Source organism: Heterocephalus glaber, unplaced genomic scaffold (assembly GCF_053883595.1).
Source record: "Heterocephalus glaber isolate CG9 unplaced genomic scaffold, H.glaber_assembly_v1.0 deba00001497, whole genome shotgun sequence".
Lineage (NCBI taxonomy): Eukaryota > Metazoa > Chordata > Mammalia > Rodentia > Bathyergidae > Heterocephalus > Heterocephalus glaber.
In genome coordinates this window covers 9,802,172-9,822,944 of record NW_028258320.1, presented here as the reverse complement: position 1 = coordinate 9,822,944, position 20,773 = coordinate 9,802,172, and the positions used below count along the sequence as shown (strand labels likewise).

The 20,773-nt window shown below is 56.4% G+C and overlaps 1 protein-coding gene across 5 annotated transcripts in view; it reads left to right on the top strand.

The window, feature by feature from the left end:
- Nucleotides 1–20,773, top strand: part of Zmiz1 (zinc finger MIZ-type containing 1) — a 191,988-nt gene that overhangs the window by 44,297 nt on the left and 126,918 nt on the right. The window contains exon 1 of one of the 5 annotated variants that reach the window (XM_021259686.2): nucleotides 10,064–10,082. The exons of the other annotated variants lie outside the window; for them this stretch is intronic. The gene's annotated coding sequence lies outside the window, so the exon portion shown is untranslated. Of the gene's footprint in view, nucleotides 1–10,063; nucleotides 10,083–20,773 lie in introns of those variants that run through there. 5 annotated transcript variants of the gene reach the window in all.

Sequence of the window (20,773 nt, the reverse complement as noted above, 5' to 3'; positions counted from 1 at the left end):
ACAGAATTTGTTTCTGAGCTACTATAGCAGCCACCCCGAAGCCGGAGGTAGCACATCTCCCTGAACTCGGAGCTTCTTTGTGATCCCAGACTCAAGATGCCCTCCTAGTATCAGGTGGGCATAGGGGGGCTCCACTCCAGTGGGACACACTACAAGAGTCAGAGAAGGTGGGACACTTGGCCAAGGTCAAACAGACAAGCTAGGACTGAAGCCCAGGGTCCTGGGACCTGGTTCAGGCTCCTCTGGTACTGAGCCAGCACTTCCTGTCCAGGGCCACTGCACAGGTGTGCCAGGGAGGAGGCTGCTGGCTGGAGCTGCCAGGGTGAGCAAGAGGCACTGTCTTCCCTCTGGGGCTCCAGCTGCTTTAATTGCCTGGGTCTGCAGTGGCGCTGACATTTACCTGGTAGGGAGGAAGTCCTCTCTCTCTTGAATCGGGATGCTAAAAATAACCAGGTCCAACTTCCCAGGGCCCCTGCCCCACCAGCGCCTGCCTGCCAGCCTTGGCGACCTTTCTCCTGGGTGCTGGAAGCTAATTGCTTGTGGTGCCTGTGGTTTCTGAAGCAGAGGCTTCCTGGGGGCTGGAGCAGGGACTGCTGTGTGAAGAGGGGCCTGCAGGGCTGCCTCCCCCAGGGATCTGTGCAGTGGGGCCCTGCCTACACCTCGCCTCCCTCTTCCTCCTCCTTGGGGTAGTTTGTGCCCAGGATGGCCTTCCTCCCCCAGGCACTCAGACCTCTTCCCTGAGCTTCCAGGCTTTCCCGGGCTCCTGGGATCTGAGGCAGGGCCATGCACCACCCATGCTGCACTGCAGCTGAGCCAGCCATGCCCATCACGACCCTTGACCTGGTTCCTCCTGGCTCACCAGCCCCCAAGAGGAGCCCAGACCTGGAGCTTGACGCTGTGTCACCTTTGCCCATTTCTGACCCCTGACTTCTCATCTCTGGCATGGGTATCACCACTCAACCGTGGAGTGTGGCAAGTAGGAATGGAGCCAGGTGTCCACCGTGGTGCTTCCCTTTTCATGGGAAGCTAATCAATTAGATCGGTCCATTTGGACAGGAAGAGGAAGGTCTTGAAGACCCAGGGGAAGGATTGGTGACTCGGTTTCCCTAAAATAACACTCTTGTCTACTTCCTGGGAACCCTGGAGTCCCTGCCATGCCTGCCAGCCAGTTCTTGCCTTTTCAAGTCAGTGTGACCTGAAGCCTGTGGATGCTGGCCTTCCTCCAGTGGCCGGCTGGCTTTGGAATGTGCCCAGGGGAAACAGAGGTGGTTTCCGGGCTTGGGACTTGCCAGCTGTGAGGCTAGGCACACGGCATAGCCCCTGCTTCCCTCGGTCTCCTCACCTAGAAATGGGGACACTGATGGTTCCTATGCTGGAAGCATCGTGAGGGTTAAATTAGCAACATGTGTCTAGTCCTTAGGTAAGGGCCTGGCACTGGCAAACATGGTACATGTTAGCTGGTCCTGGGAGCAGTGAGAATCACCATGCAGCTGGTGGTGATGACAGCAGCTACCTGCCACGTGCCGAGTGATCAGTGTCACATGCTATGCACTTTGTGGACATCATCAAATTCAGCCTTCCCTTAACCATACTCAAGCTCCACGTTCCAGAGGAGGAGACTGAGGCACAGAGACCACACACAGTCAGAAAGTGGTGGGAAGGAAACTGGAAGTCAGAATCAGCCAGTTTTAGCACACGGGTAAACCAGGATGGTGACCACCCATACACCCTATCTGAGTAGCCTGGCCCCAGTCCCAAGCCTGCAGGGTCCCCTCCTTGGCCCTCTTCTGGGGTCCCTGTGTCTGGCACTGCCCTGCAGTTGGCTGAGAGCCGCTGGGCTGCCCTTCACCGGGCCTCAGTCTCCCTGTTTGTACCAGGACTCTGGCAGCTGGTTCCCAGCTCTAGAGAACTCTGGGAAGCTCTTCCTTAGAAGCAGGGTAGAGAGAGCCCTGCCCCAGCCCTGGCCAGCAGGGCAGCCGGGGAGAGATTGCGCTGGCCCTTCTGGTGCATTGATGGAGGACGTTGCTAACAAAGGAGAAAGGTCAGTGAGGGGACAGAGCAGAGGGACAGTGGCCCATGGCCCGCAGCACCCCCCATCAGGGCTGCTGAGGGAGGGGCTGGTGCTCTCCAGGTCCTGGGCTGGTCATGTTGTGGCAGCTCCTCCCCATGTTCCAGCTAGCTGGGTGTCCAAGCCCCGAGAGGCTGGGGACCAGTCAGGATCTGTCTGTCACTCCATATCCTGCGTGGATTTGAACCTTTTCCCGTCCCCTGCCAGCCATTAGGCCTCGCTGTGCTCTCCATGTGGATTACCCTTCCCGCCTTGCTGCCCTGCATGCTTCCCACTACCATGGGGAAGTGCCGTTAGGGTTTCTCAGGAGCTTTATGGGGCAGCTGACCTGTGCCCTCACTCTGAGGTCCTGTGGGATTGGAGGCACCTGCATGCAGGCCCAGCTCTGTGTAGTTCGTGCTCAGCCTTACCCAGGTGTCCGGGACCCCTGGGGGCTGCCCACCCCATTCCCTTCTGAGATGTCACCTTGACCTGCTGCGTGACCTCAGGCAATCACTTGAACCTCTCTGAGCCTCAGTGGCATTGTGTGTAAAATGAGGGAAATGATGTCCCCCTTCATGGGGTGGTGAGATTCAATGATGTGACTGTGTAAAGCATCCGCAGGGTCTTAGAATATGGAAAAGATCAGTAAAGTCAGCTCTCTCTGATCATCATCATTGTGAGGACAGGGATGCACCACGTCCATGAGATAAGGGCTGTCTTCCAGATGGTCTCTTCCTTGTTCTTAGAGGACCTCCTCATCCCTGCCCTTGATCTTTGTCCTTTCTTGGCACCCCCCTTCCTCACCTTCTAGGACCCCAGGAAGCTCAGCCATCCTGGCCTCCTGTGATGGTCTTGTTAGCCCATCCCTGCCCATTGCCTTCGAGACTGGGACCAGGATTCATTCCTGTCCCCGTTACCCCAGGTGCCTGGACCACAGTCACCTCCCACCACAACACAGCAGTGACCAGCTAGGCTGCTGAGGGCATCTCTGAGCTCCCTCGTGCCAGGCGACACTGTCACCCACCTAGGTGGTAGCCCTGGCAGGGGAAGAGTCCAGGTCCAGGTAGGTCCTGTGCATCCTCTGAGCTGCCTTGTTTCAGGTTCTGTTTGCTCCGGGCCTTTCTCTGCCTCCACCATTTTCTGTTAAGTTGTATTCTTGTATTTAAACAAATCAATTCCACTGCAGAGGTTTTCCTGTCCTAATGATGAGTTCTTAGCACAGATCCATTGATTTCTCACAGCCCTGAAGCCAGCTGATGAAGAGGGCTGCACCCCCTCACCCTGCCCCGGTGCTGTCCCACACCAGGCCTCACCCGGCCTGCAGCTGAGGTGGAGTTGGGACCTGAGGGTGTGTGGGTGGCAGCGGAGTTCATTGCTTGGGTCGGCCCGTGTGCTGGTGAGACAGTCACAGCAGAGGTTTGGATCAGTTTTGGCCCAAGGCAGGAGCACGACTTACAGAGCTGAGAAGTGTGCCCTGGGATCTTGTCTTCCCTTAGGGGCCCAGGATGCCCCCAAGAGTGACACCTAACAGCCCTGGTACCGATCCTTCACCCTGCCAGGTCAAAGGGCTTTGGGGCGCTGCTGTTTTAAAAGGTTTGAGAGCTGTCGCACGTTGTCCCTTTGGGAAATGCTTTAGAACCATCAGCATTTGGTCACAGGCAAAGCATGAGCCGGGCTGGGACTGTCAGTGGCTGCCCTGTGCACGGGCTTCTCTGAGCCTTTGATTGACCTTGTAGTGCTCCGGGGACAGGTGTCATTTGCAGTTTAGAGACAGGCACACAGAGACCCTGTGTCACGACCTGCCAGCTCTCCTCCTGGAGGGTACAAGGTGACCGCCAGCCTGTGTCTCCCAGAGCCCAAGTCACAGGCTGTCTGCTGTTAGGACCCCGGGGCTGCTTCCCAGGTCTCAGCTCAGCTGCCACTGGAGCCTGTGAATTGGACTGGGGGTTGAGGGGGAGATGGAGTGGCAAGGAGTGTGGTGAACTGGATTGAGCCTGCCCTGCCTCAGTTCCTCTGCTGCTGATAGCGCCCCTCCCCCAGGCCAGCTCAGGCCTTTGTTTCTGAGACTCCGCTGTGGCCCAGAGTTAGGAGTGGCTCTTCAAGGTCACAGCACTAAAAGCTGAGGAGTCTAGGAGGGGACACAGCCCCTGGGGCCTCACTGGCTCCCCTCCCCCAGGCTTGGTGAGGCCTCCCTGACTCAGGCTTGGGGGACAGGGCAGGGGAGTCAGATGGGAAAGCCAGGTGCCTGACGGAGAGGACCCAAGTGCGGCCTGGCATGCCCTCTTCCTGGGCTCTGCGACCCCCTCTGTGCAGACAGACCTCCCGGCCTGTAATCAAGTTAGCCTCCTGCCCTGCTGCTCCGCTGGCTGACCAGCTGCCTCTAATGGCCTGTCCACCTGGCCCTCGCTCAGCTCGGCTGGGGGAGGGGAGCTATGAGGACAGTGGCTGGGGAGGGACAGCCCCACGGACTCCACGCAGACCTTTCTGTGTCTTCTGGGATAGAGCCCAAATCCTTAGCCTGTCGTCCAAGGCCCTACTTAGCTCTCCAGCCTCCACTCAGGTGCACACTTAAGTGCACTCACAGCGTGCTGTGTCCCACCTCCCTGCCTTTTCACATGCAGGTGTTCTTGCCGCTTCCTGGCCTCTCTGAAAACTCCTGCATATTCTTCAAAACCCAAGTCACGTCTCTTCGTCTGGGCTGCTTCCTTTCTGGACCCCCACAGCACTGGGTGCTCCACTGTTCTGGAACATATTCCTCCCACGTTTAGTGCATTATTCTTGGGTCTAGTTTCCCTTGAGTTCTAGGAGGAAAGGAAACAATATTACTTTTCTCTCTGCACTTTGGAAGGTGAGGCTTAGAGAAGTGCTTGGTGACAGTCTAGGGCCAGCAAAGGAGAGAGAGGTGGGGGCCAGGGGAGAGAAAGAGACAGACAGGAGGGCAAGACAGCTGCTCCCAGCCCCTCACACTGATGCAGCCTACTTCCTGCCAGGGAGGCCCGTTCCCAGCGCCCAGAGACACATGCCGGGCCTGAAATAGACACACAGCTCAACACGGAGCAGCCTCGCCGTCCCTTGCCCTGCAGCTTTCCCCCTCCAGGGCCCTGACTGGGCCAAGACCCCTCCACAGCAGCCCGGTCCTTGGCCCTCTGTTCCTGTTAACTTTGTTTTATAAATAAATTACATAAACAGGCTCCTCTGATTCCTGGGAGCGCAGTGTTTAAGGACCGGGGCGCTGCTGCAGGCATAATTGTACTACTGAATCCATCAGCTGCCTAATTACCATTCATTTTGCATTTATTTCTGCTAATTAAAAAGAGAGAAACTCCTAACAACTTTTACGTAAATACTATATTTGTTCTATGTAAAGATGGGATGCTAATTTGCTGGTGATTAGCTGATTATCTAATTTTATAGCTGTCACACAGGATGGCCCCATCTCCCCTTGGCACCAGATGCCACCCGAGGCCCCTGACCAGGTGGAAGGGGAAGGGGTCAGGGACTCACTCATGGTCAGAGGGCCTGTCTGAGGCCCAGGGGACACCAGCAGCACCCGGATTCCCTCAAGTTCCCCTCGAGTTCTGGGGACTGCTATCTGACTGGTGGAGTCGGGCAGAACTTCCAGCTCATACGTTATTTCTGATCCCGTGGATAAACTGAGGCCCAGAAAGGCCTGGCACCTCCAGCAAGCCTGGCTGAGACCCTTTTGCAGGTGGTGACTCCCACTCCAGTGGAAAGAGGGACTGGTCTGAGCCTGTGTGATCCTACCATGTCCCTGTGCAGCCTCAGTAGGAGACTCCCGTTGCCTACCTGGACCGGACCTTTCCACAGACAGCCTGCACCAGCCCAGGCTGTCTGCGCACCGTGGGCCACCAGGACATGTGCCAGGATCTGAATTTCACATTTTAGCATTCTGTATTTATTTTCATGTGGATTAGAAAAAACATGTAATTAGTCCATCAAACCCATGATTTCACAGATACTGTTGCTCAAGATGCAGCTAAGTAAAAAGACAGTGATTGGTTTGAAGTGATTTAAACAAGGATACATAAATAATGAAGATGGAACACAGAGGTGCTTACAGTGTCTGGGAACCGGTGTGGGGACACAGTGGAGGGCCAGAGGGGGACGCCAGGTTGGAAGGCAGGCCTGTGAGGTTGGGACACAGGGAGCTACCTGGGGAGCATTTGCTGGTCCCTGGCCTGCAGGCCACTGCTGCTGCATCCTGTGACCAGGCAGACATTTCGGGAGGTCCTGCCTCCCTCTGCCCTGTCCTGCAGGGCACGATGTAATAGCCCCTAGAGAGAGTTCATCTGCCTTCCCAGAGGCAGTGGACACAGGAGGTCACTTGGGGTGGGGCACAGTGGCCAGTACTTAAAGGAGGGGGGGAATGGCTCTGACAAGGTCCACAGAGTTCGGGGTTGGGGCTGGAGGTGCCCAAGGCTCCTGGCCTCTGGGCCTGGCTTCCAGTGCTGCCAGCGGCTGCCCAGAGCCACAGTGTCCAGTGTAGCCCTAGTGAGCCAGATTCTCGGCCAGGACCCCATGATTCCCGACCTGCGACCACAGCTGGCATCTATTCAAGGCAACCCCACTACCACCAAAGACCTCTGGCCCCTCAGCCCTTTTCTCACCCTGGACACAAGGGAAGGCTAGAGCCCACTGTGGGCAGATGGGACACAGAGCCCTACTCCTGGAGACGAAAAGCCACCTGCCTTTTCCCATCCATGCCAGCCTTGGCCGTCCCAGGCTACAGGCCCCTGCCCTGACCCCCCAAAGACTGGCCTGGGCCTCAGGTGGGCACAGCTGGCAATCCCAGGAAGCCATCTCTTTCCAGCCCCCTCTTCTCACATGGAAAATCTGCAGGGCACTGCAGGGTCCCCATGGGGCAGCCCGGGCCATCGGTAGGTAAGGCTTGCCCCTCCTCCACCCCGCCAGCCCTGCAGAGTCCAAGACTGAGGACCAGGAAGAGGACCCAGTGTGCCCTGGAGACAGGGAGGCAAGTAGGAGGCCCCTTTACCACTGAGATCTTGGTGCTGGTGGATGCTTGGAGCCTTTGTGTAGGATCAGTCAGCAGAGGGGGCTTACTGAGTGGTTGCTGCTACCTTTGGAGTCTCTCCTGGAGAGGAAACCATCCAGCCCCTCCAGGCGAGGAGCAGAGAGGATTGGCAAGTGCCAGTGTGTTGGCAGGCTGTCTGGGTCTATATCCTGCCTGTGTAACCTCAGGCTGGTTTCTTAACCTTTCTGTTATCCGTTAAATTGGTATAGTACCTACCTTTTATGTTGCAGTGATAGTAAATGAATAAATTCACATAAAGTAACTTCGGATGGTACAGCTACAGGTCCTTTAATTTAGGTGTCATTATTATTACCAGTTTCAGCATTGTCGTTGTGATCAGAAGGGGACTCCCTGGCAAACTCATGAAGCTGGGTAAAAGCCTAGGGCCTAGGGGCTATCAAGTGTTCTGAGGGTGAGGTTTAGTGGGGTGCAGTCAGGAATCTTTCACTGTGAGCATTTTTGGTAAATTGTTTAAAGAGACTTCATGAGAAAGGGGCCTGGATCCCCAAGACTACAGGAATTTTCTGTGATTTCTCTTCGGAGTCTAAATTCATAGTTATAATTCTATATATTTTTTAAAAGAGGAAGCCCCCCAAACTGCAGAAGCTTCAGTCCCTATAAACCTGCACACGGTCTGCTTTGGTTATGGTGCTCCTGTGGCTGGCTCTGTCTGCCCTCTTCGGTGGCCCCAGGCTGGGGTCAGAGTGACCTAACGCCTCAGCTCAGGATAGCCTTGCTCAGTGCGGCTGGTTTCCTGCTCACCCACACTGCAGGAGCCCGAGAGAGGGGGTAAAGGGAGAGTGGGACTTGGGGAAGGTCTCCTGAAGCCCTCGATGTCCATGCTGAGTCCCCCACAGACCAGCTGGGACCATGCCCTGGTGGGTGGCCTGGGGCGCAGTTGGGACCATGGAAAGCGGGTTGCAGATTTGGAGGCTCTGGAGTCATCCCTGTGGCTGTCACAAAGGCACTGGTGGGGTGCCAAGCTCAGGGTTTGTGCAGGCTGGCCCAGGGCGTGCCCGGCTCTCTGGGGGCTCTCAGGGCCATGGAAACCACAAGCTTTGTACCTGGAGGGGCAAAGGGTGGGCAGGGAGGTGGCATCAGACTCCATCATTGGGGCAGTTCAGAGAGGAGCGTGCCAAGCCCAGGGATCTCAAGGGCTAGCACTCAGCAGCAGCCACCAGGAGGACAGGCAATGGCCAAGGAGGCCTCCAAGTGGGCGCCAGGGACCCTCTGTGCCTCCCCGGCAGCAGGGCCTCCCAGCCCTGGCTCTGACAGGGACATTTATAACTCACAGCTGTGCGGTCCTGGGCCCAACTGACTGTGGTAAACCGATCTGGCTTCAGGAAGTCCTGTCCCGAGGCCACTCCCCACCCGACCCCATACTCCCATCACCTCCTTACACCACATCCTGTTCTTGGTGGGAGAGGCAGGCAGCAGGGCCAGCCAGGAGCCCAGCTGGGGTCTTCAGCCTGTGGGCAGAGCAGGGAAGAACAGAGAGCAGCCGTGAGGCACAAGGGCTGCGGCCGCCAAGATCTCTAGGCTCTGCCCCCAAAGCACACGCAGGGAGAGTGAGACCCAGAGAGGGCGGGCAGCTGACCAAGAGTGTAGCTTGTGGGTTCAGGGGCAGCAGAGAACTAGAGGCCCCAGGGAATGTTGGGAAAAGATGCCATCTTGGGCCCTGGGCCTTTGGGTGGCTGCCCCTCTTTGGGACACTATATCCTAGGAGGCCTTACACATTTCTGCCTACATTCTCACAGAAAATTCAAGTGTGGGATAGGCTTGGTCTGGCTCAGTGTGGGAAAGAGGCCAGCGTACTAGGCTGTTAGCCCCTCTCTTCCTTGGCCCTGATTCCTGTCAGCCCACTGCCTGTCTCCTCCACACTTCTCCCTCTGTCTACTGAGATGGTTCCTGCATCATGACAAGTTTCCCAAAACATGACCTGCAAAACTCAGATTGTTGCTGATGAGATTCTAGAATTAGGTAATACTGAACAGAACGTAGATCTTTATTCCGTGAGTTATCTCTTTATGAAGGTATATTAGAAATATGTAACTAGCATATCAAACCACTTATTTCACGGCCCTGATTGCTTTGGACAAGGCCAGATTTATTGGAGCTGAAAAAAAGGGAGCTGAAGTCAAGGTGAATTTTAATTGAATCATCTTCCATGTAGGCCTCAGCTCCAACCAAGAATCGTGAAGGGCATAGGAGAAGGCTTTAAATTTGGGGACACAAAGTAACTGGTCATAGGACTCTTATCTGCTTTAGACTCTGTTTCTGGGCCACCTCCATTAGTTGTAAGCAAAACGGGAGGGATGGGGCAGTAAAATGGCGCCAAGTGTCAGCCAGAGACCTGGTAAGCAATTCCTGATGATGTGGGAATCCAGGCAGGGGTCAGAGAGTGGCTTTGGAAGTGGTTGTCAGGAAGACAGGCAATGGCTAGGGAGTGACCGGCCATGTAAGATAATTCCCCAAAGCCAGACATGGCACAGGGAGGTGACCAAGCAAGGGCTTTGTGTATCTTGCTAAAAATACCCCGACAACCTCTCCCTGTCACCCTGCCTGAGGGCCGCACAGGAAGGCAATGGCTTTCTGCTATTCTCAACAAGAAGAAAAAGACAACCAAAGTCCCCAGGCCCCAGAAGAAACAAAAGTTAGATGTGCATACATTTTTAAAAATCACACTAGAAGGAGTGGGCCTGCTCCCTGGTGTGTGGTAGAGTGAAGAGGACACGGTGGCTCTGTAGATCAGCCATCCTGGCTGTGCTGAAGGGTCCCAGAGGCCACTGAGATAACCCAGAGACGGGGACAGGGCTGGGAGGGAGTGGGTGGCCGCCTGTATCCCTGGCTGCTCACCATGCTTGTCTCTCCCCTGTGTCCCCAGGGGGAACCTGAGGGCCCTGTTGCAGGTCAGACCAATGCTCCAAAGGGTGTGAGGAGAGTTGCTGCTGCCTGTCCCTAAGCTGCTGACCCAGAAAGGTAATGCTGGCACATGACCACACCTCCTGACCCCTGGTCAGCCAGAATTTTGGCATCAGGGAAAGGTCAGGAAGTGACAGAGTGGGCCAGAGCTGAGGGGCATCACTTTTCTCCCAGCCTTCCTTGACCTGGCCGCAGGACTCCTGTAGCTCTTGTGTGGTGGCCATCCTGGACATGCTGGGCTTCAGTTTTTCTGTCTCTAAAATGGGCACGGATCTCAGTCCTCTCCTCCCTCCCAGTCTCCACGGGTGTGTGAATCAGCTGGGCTGACTGATCTTTGAGTTAAGCCATGCTAGCAACCGGGCCCACTTAGAATGCTGAGGATGTAGCCCTTGGGGATGTAACAGGACCCCAAGGTCAGCTGATGGAGATGTGCTCCACTGCAAATGTGGTTTCCTTTGTGCCATCTCCCTGGTAACCCTGAGCAAGAGTTATCTGCATGTTCAGGCCATGAGCCACAGGTACAGGAAGCTAATGGGCTGCCAGGGGCCTCACAGCAAGCTCTGGCCACATTTGGCTTTACTCCTTTGGCTATATCAGCATCTACATGTTGACCTTCACTACACCACACTGGTCTGAAACATCTTCCCCAGAGAAGTCCTGCTATTGAACTCAAGCCTAATTAATCTTCACTGAGTGTTTGTAGTGGGACTCATTCATCCACTCTCCCATCTACTCAGCTATCCATGTATCTACCTAGTCTTCTGTCTGTCAGTACATCCATCCATACAGCCACCCTATCCATCTACCCATCCACCCATCCATCCATCCATCCATCCACCCACCTACCTATTTACCCATCCATCCATCCACCTATCTATTCACCTATCCATCCATTCATCTGTCCACCTAACCACTCTACCACCTACCTATCCATCTATCCACCTTCTTCTCCCTCCATCTGTCCATCCATCCATCCTCCCTGTATCTATCCATGTAATCACCCATTTCTAAGTTTGTTTGTTTGGTTTTTTTTGGTACCAGGGATTGAACTTGGGAACCACTGAGCTAAATCCCTGGCTAATCACCCATTTCTTACTTCATTCACCCACCGCTCACTGACTCTTGCACCAGGCATGACCTGCACTAAGGGTTTTGGAGACAGAGCAGATCCAGCCCTACCCTGAGAGGACACAGCGTGCAGTGGAGGCAAAGTCCCTCCCGTGGGGCAGTGCTTGTGTTGTGTCTGTGGCTGCATGAGGAGGTGGCGATGGGTGAGGAAGGGCCGTGAGCTGATTCTGTAGGCAGGCATTCAGAGAAGAATATGTGGCATGCTCATTTCTTTATCCCAGGAACTCCTGATGTTTGGGAGATGTGGCAGAGAATAAAACAGACAAAACTCTCCCTCAAGGCACTCTTATTCTCATGATGAGATACGGGTGGTAAATACCTGAACAGAGAACCTGTCATATGTCAAATGAGGCTAAAGTTTTGTGGGTTGTCTTGGGGGGGTGGCAGTACTGGGGGTCAAATCTAGGGATGTTCTACCACTGAGTTTTACCCCCAGTGCTTTTTATCCTTTTCATTTTTTATTTTAAGATACAGTCTTGCTAAGTGGCCCAGACTAGCCTCAAACTTGGGACCCTCTTGCCTCAGCCTCCCAAGGAGTTGGGATTACCACCATGCCCAGCTTGATGCTAAGTTTGGTTTTGGTTTTGGTTTTTTGGCATCAGGGATCGAACTTGGGACCTTGCGCTTGCGAGGCAGGCGCCGGAACCACTGAGCTAAATCCCTGGCCCAATGCTAAGTTTTAAAAAGAGAAATTAGGGCCGGGGATTTAGCTCAGTGGTGCTGCTGCTTGCCTCAGAAGCACAAGGTCCTGAGTTTGATCCCCGGTACCAAAAAAAAAAAAAAAGAGAGAGAGAGAAATTAAGCCAGGGAAGGGGACAGATCCAACCAAGTGGGCTGAGGTGCTCTGTGATGGGGTGGTCAAGGAGGCCTCTGGCAGAATAAGCTCTGAGTGCCACCAGCCACCAGCGAGTGAGCAGGGCTGGCCTTGGCGGCCAAGGAGGACAGAGCAGAAGGCTCTGTGGCTGGTGCTCAGGATGGGCAGGCAGTGAGAGGAGACACTGTGAGGACCCACCACATAGGCGGCAGGCGTGGGGCATGAGATAGCCGCAAGGTGCCACTAGTGCAGGGGGAGATGGACCAAGGGTAGCAGGGGGCCTGAGTCACAGCCCTCAGGAAGAGGCCACGGGGGCAGGAGCCGTGGAAGAGGACAGGAAGGAGCAGCCAGCAGGGAGGGGACAGCAGAATCACACTCTGCATGGGCAAACGGGGACAGGTGCTGCAGGCAGAGGGAGCACAGAGGCCTCAGTAACGGGGCCGTATGTGGAGGGGGCAGAGGAATGAGAGCCTGTTCCTCCCCAGCCCTGGCCCCACAGGTGCTGAGGCCTGCAGGTGTCTGGTGGGGCTGCAAGTGAGCCCACGTCCAGCCTTCCCTGGCCCCCTGGCCCCAGCTGAGCCTCTTCTCTTGCTCTGATTCTGTCCACTTTCGTTTGTTTATTTTGGGACAGAGTCTTGCTGTGTAGTTCAGACTGGCCTTGAACTCATAGCAATCCTTCTGCCTCAGCCTCCCAAGTGCTGCAATTACAGGTGAGGGCCAACACACCCCGTATGTCTGTCCACTTTTGCACTTGCTTTTGGGAGCTCCTGCACCTCTCTGGGGCTTTGCCCGTGGGACCTGCCCCTTGCATGGAGCACTTGTCTGGAAGCTCTGGACTCAGTCACTCCCCATCCAGGGACGACACCCACCCAAGCACTGTGCCATCTTCTACCTCAGGTGACTGTGTCGCAGCCTTCAGCTCATGTTAGATGCGCTCTGCCTTTTGGAGCTATGTGTGTGTTTCTATTTCAACATCCACCTCTTTCCTGTCTTCATCTCCATCTCGCAGTTGCTGTCTCTCAGCAGCGTCCCCTCTGGGCCAGGACAGGGCAGGTGTAGACCCTGTGGCCTCTCCCCTCACTTGCTTCTGGATATACTCTTGGTTCTTGGAGCATGAGCTGTGCTTAGGGGTCCGGCCCCTCCACCTGCAGCAAGAGGATGCTGGGAGCACTTGCCAAGCACTCTCACTGTGTGGCTGTACAGGGCTCGGAGGTGTGTACAGAAGGGACAACAGGGTCCCTTCCCTCTGAGAGCTGGCAGTCAAGTTGAGGGGGGTGGGGACAGGTACCAAGCCAGTGACCTCCAGTGTAGCCACGAACGCCACAGGTGCCTCACTGGGTCCACCAGGGAAGTGCAGAGAGGAGCAGGTGGCTGAAATGAATTCAGGGACCCCAGGTGCTGGGGAGGGGCGTGTTGTGCATCCAGGGTGCATCCAGACTGCAGGGTGCAGCCCGGCTGTAGGATCCTGTGCAGGCTGATGAGACAGCTCCAGGCTGGGAATCGGTGCAGCTAGGCGGGAGCTTGGGGACCTGCTCCCTTGGTACAGAGAGGGAGGAGATGCCCTCTGGCTCTGCCTTGGGGACCAGAGAAAGCAGCAAAAGCTGCTTAGATGGCACAGGGCTTGTGTTCCTTTGGTGGCTGGGAGGAGTGTAATTTGCCTGCCAGGCAGATGAGACAGGTAGCCCAGGACTTTAGACTGGTTTCCTGTAAGCCTGTCTCTACCTGTTCTCCCCTAACACCTTCCACTGCCTTGGTGATGTCCAGGGGAGCTGGATGCGTCCCCTCTGATCAGATGGGCAAACCAGGGCCAGAGAGGACAAAGCATGCATGACCTCACAGCTATTGTGACAGGAAGGTCCTTTGAACTGGGGCACCTGACCCCAAAGCCCACGAGCTTAGCATGGCCTGTACCATTCATGACCCAGCCTCTCCTAAGACCATCCAGACACACAAACCGCCTCTCCAACATCCTCATTTTTGAAGGTGAGGAGATAGAAGCCCAGAGAAGGTATGACACCAGCCCAAGGCCACACAGCAAGTCAGCCACAGAACTGGCACCGGATTTCCATCTGTCCTGTGTGTGTCCACCCTGGCATGGCCCCCGGTCCTCCGGCAGCCACTGGCACTGCTCTGATGGGAGGCACGGAGTTCTTCATCAGAGGGCTCCATTGTGCTTATTGTTTAAATATAAATTACTAATGAAATGCCTTTTCATGCCTTCCCAGTGAATAGTTTCCATGTAAAGTTAATTTGCAGTGTTATGTAAATTCTGTTTAACTTCAATCAAGTTTCTAATTATGTTTTTACCGCAGTAATTCCCATTTGATTTGTCATCTCCTGTTAGGTATTTAATGTTCGGTGGGCGGCCCTGCCTGGTACGTCTCTCCTGGCTTTCCAAGGCCTCTGCTTCCCTCCGTGACCTCCTGTTAGCCTGGCTGCCTTTCTCCCACCTCCACTCCATCCTCCATTTCTTCCTTCCTGTCTTCCTCTCACCCTCTTTTGCCTTTCTCTTTCTTTGTGTCTCCCCTCTTGCCCTCTGTTCCTTCCCAGTGCCCTTGCCTCGCTGTCCTCTCTCCCATCCTCTTCCTGTTTCTCCAAGGCTCTTCCTCTCTTTCTGTGTTTTCTGATTCTTCTCTGCTCCATCTGGGGTCTCTTTGCTGCCCTTCACCTCCCCCTTGTGCTGGGATCTCCCAGCTCTGTCTGCTTCCTGTAATTCTCTTCTTTCTTGACCTCCACACGCATTTTTCTTCCTTTTCCACCCTGGAGCCCCACAACGCTGCTGGCCCAAACAAGGAGCAGCTGGAGGATGAAGTGGGACTGGCTGGGGTTCCAGGCTGGAGCCACCGGGCAGCCCTGTGCACCCTGAAAACTCAGGCTTGGCTTTGGGAAGCCCAGTGTAGGGGATGGGCAAGGCCCAGCTATGGAGGGCACAGCTCCTGCATGGTGAGGTTGGGTACTGGGGGAAAGCCTGGACCCCAGGGTTGGATTGGAATCCTGCCTCCACATCTGATGAGCGGGCGCCTTGTGGTTAGTTCCCTTGCGCATCTGTGCTCCCCAGCAGAAAGTGGCACACTGGAGAGGTTGCACAGAGGACACTGTGGTGCTGTCTGCAGAGCCAGGCTGGGCTGCAGGTGGCTTCTACTCAGGAACTCGTGGCCTCACTTTCATTCTCTGTGGCTTCTTGTGCAGTGGGCTTCGGGCCCGAGGCAGGACAGGTGGGAGCTGGCCACAGGCACCCACGGAGCAGCCAGGCCTGCCCTCCAAGGGTGAGGCCCCTGCCCGCAGGCCTTCCCCACGCTGAGACCACAGGCAAAGCACACCTTTGAGGTGGGACTAGATACCCCTCCTGTGTCCCCTCAGTGCCCCCAGGGCCACGTGCCATAGAATCCAGCTTGAACCAGCTCCCAGGTGGAGCTCACTGACAGCTGGCACTTCCCTGAACCCTGGCTCTCCTGGTCCAGCCCAGGGCTCTGGGTTCTCCCTGCTACCTGGGAGTGGCTGCCCCATCAGTTTCCCAACATCTGCCCTTGGGGTGGGGAGGGCAGAAGAAAAGCACCAGGTGGAGCCAGCTAGGCTGGGTGCATGCACCCCCATCCCCTCACCCTGCTGCTTCCCCTCCAGCATGGCCCTAGCACATCCAGGAAGGGGGAAGCAAGCACTTGGAAAGGGCACTCTTTTGGGTAAAGGAAAGCAGCCAGTCCCTTGTCCTTCGGGGACACAGAAACCTGAGCTGGTCCAGCCCCTGCCCTGCTGGGCTGCATGTCCACCTGACCTGCAGCAAGTGGCTCTGTGTGTGTGTGTGTGTGTGTGTGTGTGTGTGTGTGTGTGTGTGTTTGCACACATGCCCTGTCTCCTGGGTCAAGGAAACCTTAGCTGTCACGAGGCTGCCTCCCTTCCCTGTTGGTCTCGGTAAGCAGTTCACAATGGTTGCAGCCAGGAGGCTGACACTCAGAGCCAGGGAGAGGGTCCGCACAGTGTGGGCACCTGGGCTAGGGACAGCCCTGTCCGGTCCTCTGGCCTCCCTGGGTCTCTAACCTTCTCTGCTCCATCTGCCAAGGACAGACCCTGGGTTTCATCACAGAAGGACCCTCAGGACACAGAGAGTGGCAGCGTCTTCTTTAGGAAAAGCCTAAAAGGCAACGTCATCCAGACGGTAGGGCCTATGAACACAACCACCATCTGCTGTGGTGCCCTGGCCTCCTTGGCAGGAGCACGTAAGTCAGGCCTTCTGTGTATATCCAGCCAGCCCTGGTTAACTCCACAGATACACAGTAAGCACCCACTTTCCAGAACCTCTGTCAAACCCATCTGTGACCTGTTGTCTTGCTGTTGGGTGGCCTGGTCCTCTTTCGTTGCAGAGACCCTGTGACCTTGTCCATGTTGACTGCCATCTGGGAGGATGAAACCCAGTGTCGGGGAAGGGCACAGGGGGAGAGGTAGAGATGCTGCTGAGTCCCCGAGGACTGAGCAGGTGTTTCTGGCTGGGAAGAGGGCCCTTTGCTTCAGGGAGGTGGCAGCCAGAGCTGAGGCTTCTGAGACAGAAGCAAGTGGGGGTCAGCATTCAGGTGCTGAGCGCAAGACACCTGCGTCTTGCTCTGGGAGGTGGTGGCCGTGGAGTCACCCTTCATCTAGGCTCACTGTAAAGCCACAGGCCTGGTGTCCCCGGCTCCATTCGCACATGCTGTGCCGAGAGCTGGAGAGCGCTCTCTTCCTGGTGACTGTGCCTGGCTCACACCAGGCTGAAGTCTGACTTCCATCTTTCGCCCTGCCATAGTCCTTCAGCATCCTCTTTCTGAGTCCCTCCAGCCCTCTGTCCACAGACAGAAGTGCCATGGGGGGCTGTGCAGGGCCATACCGACAAGCCCTCTGCACCCTGCACTGGTAGCCAGGGTTTGGTGTGAGCCAGGTCTGCCCTTGTTGAGCAGACTCACCTGCCTGCTGTCAGGAGCCCCGGCCAAGAGGGGCCAGTGTGGTTTGCCTTCCTGGGAGGTCTCCAGGCACAGGATTCCTGTTCTCGGCTCTGGTCCATCCCAGAGTCCTCCCAAGGGCGACCCAGCCCCCATCTGCAGTCCTTCCCAGCCTAAGCAGAAAAGGCTATTGTGTTGGTGGCCACAGGCCAGCCCAGAGCCCGCCTTGCTGTGGCCTGCCTGCTTTCTAAGTCTCCTGTTGGCAGCAGCTGTGATGGAGACTGAGGCGAGTGCCTCCCATAGCCTGTGCCCTGGGACCCGTGATGGGTAGGGAAGTGGCCGCGGGCCTGTGCTCCATCTGCCCTCGCTGGTCAAGCCACCAACCTCTGCACTCTTACTGTACCCACAGCCCATTGATAGGTGCCTGCCCATCTCCTGAGGCCACACAGAGTGACCTGGGCCACCCGGGCCCGAGACACTGTGAAGGTCCAGGTGTGCCAAGCTGGAGTGGGTGAAGGGTCCTCCCCCAGGGGGCATCTCATGGTCTGGGGCAGGGCCGAGGGCTGCACTGCTGCCATGGTGGCCACACTTTTTGTTGGGAGGTTCTACCTTGAGGCCTGAAGCAGGCCTTGAGTCATCCCCTCTCATCATCCTGGTCTCATAGTGGCACTGCCCAAGGTGGGGGAAGCCAGTGCTGGGAGGCCCTGCCAGCTCTGTCCCATTGTGCGCTCAGGGAAGAAACCCTGCAGTACTTTCGCCAGGGCCTCATCCTGCAGACCAAATGCTGGCAGGCCCAGAGGCCCCGAGCACACCAGGCTCACCTGACACCTCCTGTCAGCTGCCCGAAGTGAGACTGGTTTCTGCAGAGGCCTCTCGGGTCCTCCCTCTCCCCTGGGCCGGGTGAGGCCGCTAAGACAGGAAGCCGGACTGGCTGGAGGATGGGCCAGGGTCAGGGATGAGGCAGAATCCAGCCTGGCTTGTCCCCAGGCCACGCCACACAGGTCACCCGGCCTCTGCGAGGACTGCCACCCCCCAACAGGAAACCCAGCCCAGCATCACCTCCGTCCCACCCCAAGCTTCCCGAGGCTGGCCCTGCTCCTATTCCTGTGGGAGCTGCCGCCAGGAACCGTGCCCTCTTGAGAAAGGAAACCCGACCTCTGGCTGTTCCACTGCCCTACCCTGACCTTCCCAGGCCTCCTGTTGGCAGGAGCTCAGGCCCACACCTCTCCTCACCCCACGCATCCTGGTGACCCAGCTCCTTCTAGACAGTCACTGACCTGGGACAGGAGCAGGAGGAGCCCCCTAGTGGGGCTTGGTCCTGGGGCCTGGAGACCTGAGATCATGTCCAGGACTAGCCGCCTGCCACTAGTGCTCTTGGGCAGCTCCCCCACCCACTCTGGGCTTCGTCTATAGGAAGAAGCAGAGAGGAGAAGTGGACACTACCCAGCTGTGAATGTCCCGTGGCTGGAGACTTGGGGCAGGATGAGTTTATACTCCAGGGCAGTAGGCTTGGGGGTCACCCAGAGTCCGTTCTTGGGGCTGGGGAGGGCCCTGTGTTCTCCTAGCTCCTGTGGTGGGTGGAGCATGGTGGTCCAGTCAGTGGGCTTTGGTGGAAGCCAGAAAGGGGCACCCTCCCTCCCAGTCTTCTCCCCCTCGCCCACCTGCCCCTGCCGGTTTGTGCCCAGCCCAGCTCAGTTGTCTGCAGGCCAAGAAGGGTCAGGGCACCCAGGCGAATGGGTCTAAGTGGCTGTGACATCGGGTGGTGGAGATAGCCTAGGAGCCACCTAGAGTTAATCTGCTGTGGGAAGGTCCCTGCACCTGAGCATCCCGAGCCCCTGCCCATAAGGTAGTGACAGCTCCAAGTGCAGTGGTCTTGGGTGCATCATTCTGAGCCTCGCAGTGTCTCTGTCCCCAGGCCTTGCAGCAATGTCCTGGGGTGCTGGGTGGGGCAGTGGCTGGGGTTAGGGAGTCCACAGCAGAGCCACTGTGATCATTCCCTTGCATCAGATCACAAGGACCTTCCAGGCTGCAGGACCAGTGAGGGTGACAGTGCAGAGGCAGGACAGTCGAGACACAGTCAAGACAAGGTGACAGTTTAGGCGGTGGGGCGACCAGAGTGATGACTTCCAGGAGAGGAGCTGGCAGGAGATAGGGCTTGAGTCAAGAGGAGTCATATGGCAGGGGAAGTTGGCCTAGGCCGGCCTCAGTCCTCACAGTGGGCTAGGACTCTTGGGAACACACTCAGACCCTGGGACGCCTGTCCACAGGCGAGTGGGTGGGGCACTATCCAGGGCACAGGCAGAGCCAGCACGGGCCACTCCCCTTGCCTCTTCCTCTCAGTGTCCCTGTGTCTCTCTCGGCCTGGGTGGGGCCCACGGCTCCTTCCTCCCTCTGTGCCTTTCTGGTCCTGACGGGAGGGAACTGCAGAGGCTGCAGTAGGCCAAGGGGTGCAGGCCAGGGTGGGGGCACCAGCACTAGGTGGAGTCACAGGATGGTGCCAGTGAGTTGGGTGGCGGGGCCTGTGTGTCATCCCACCGTGTGCTGCACTGGCCTCCCCAGCCATCCGCTCATCTGTCCCACCCACGTCTGGGCCCAGGGGCTGCTTTACTGGGAGAGGGTGGGGATCTATTTCAGGAGCTCAAAACCCAGGATAACAGAGGACTCAGCTCCCAGTCCTAGGCTGGTCCACCTCAAGTGTGTGCCTTTTTCCCCAGGAAAATGTGGCTATCCCCCCAGCTCAGTTAAGTCAGATCCCCGGCAGCACCTGTGGCCAGGCTGGGAGGCTTGGTCTAGGCCCCTCTCTCACTCCCCCCAAGGCCCCCAGGAAGACAGCACATGGGTTCTGCAGCCCAACTCTGTCCCCTCCTAACCCTGGGCAGTGACCTCATGTTTCCAGGCCTCTGTTTCTTCACCCGTGAAATGGAGGTGACATTACTCACATAGAAGAATTGCCTTGGGGACTGTGTGGTCGCATTTGTAAACAATGTCTATTAAAACCAGCCTGTAAAAAATAAGTAAATAAAATAAAACCAGCCTGTGACAGGTGTGGTGAATGCCATGCAAGTGTCAGCAGGCTTGATTGTTGGTCCAAGTTGGGTCATGCCACACCTGCCATGGCCTTGTCTCAGTCTGTTTTCTGTTGCTATAACAAAATCCCTGAGACTGAATAATTTGTAAAGTACAGAAGTTGATTTGGCCATAGCTTTGGAGGCTGTAGGTTTAAAAGCCTGGCACTGGCCTGTGCTTTCTGAGGGCCTCCTGCTGTATCCTGATGTGAAAGAGGGCGTCACATGGCCAGGCAGCAAGGTTGCCAGCACAGGTCTCTCTTCCCCTTAGAAAGTCACTGTCATGTCGGGGATCTAACTTTATGACCTCATCTCACCCTGATTATTTCCTAAAGGCCCCACCTCCAAACGCCATCAGCATAAGAATTTGTTGTCAAGTTTCGAACACAGGCACTTTTGGGGACACATTCAGACCATGGCAGTTCCGTACCTGCAGACCCAGTGCTGGTTCTGTGGAGACTGGAAAAGGACACCATTCCGGGCTGGCCTCAGCTCCTCCTTTCAGGCCCTTCTTGGGCCCAGACAGCCGGTTTCTCAGTCCTGAGGATGAATGGGCAGGTGAAGGAGTCACTGCCCCGAGGATCCAACCAAATTGCTGAGCTGAGAGCCCCTTGTCTTTGTTACTCTCCTCCTCACTGGGACAAAGTACCTGACACCCATAACTTAAAGAAGGAGAGGTTTGACTTAGCTTATGCTCTTAGTCCATAGTAGGCTCGTTCCAAGGCAGGCAGGCGGGGTGGAAGGGTCTAGTGGAGGAAAGCTGGTCACCTCCTGGGCCAGGAAGCAGAGAGGGAAGCAAGGAACCAGGAGGGGAGATCCACCTTCCAGGCCATG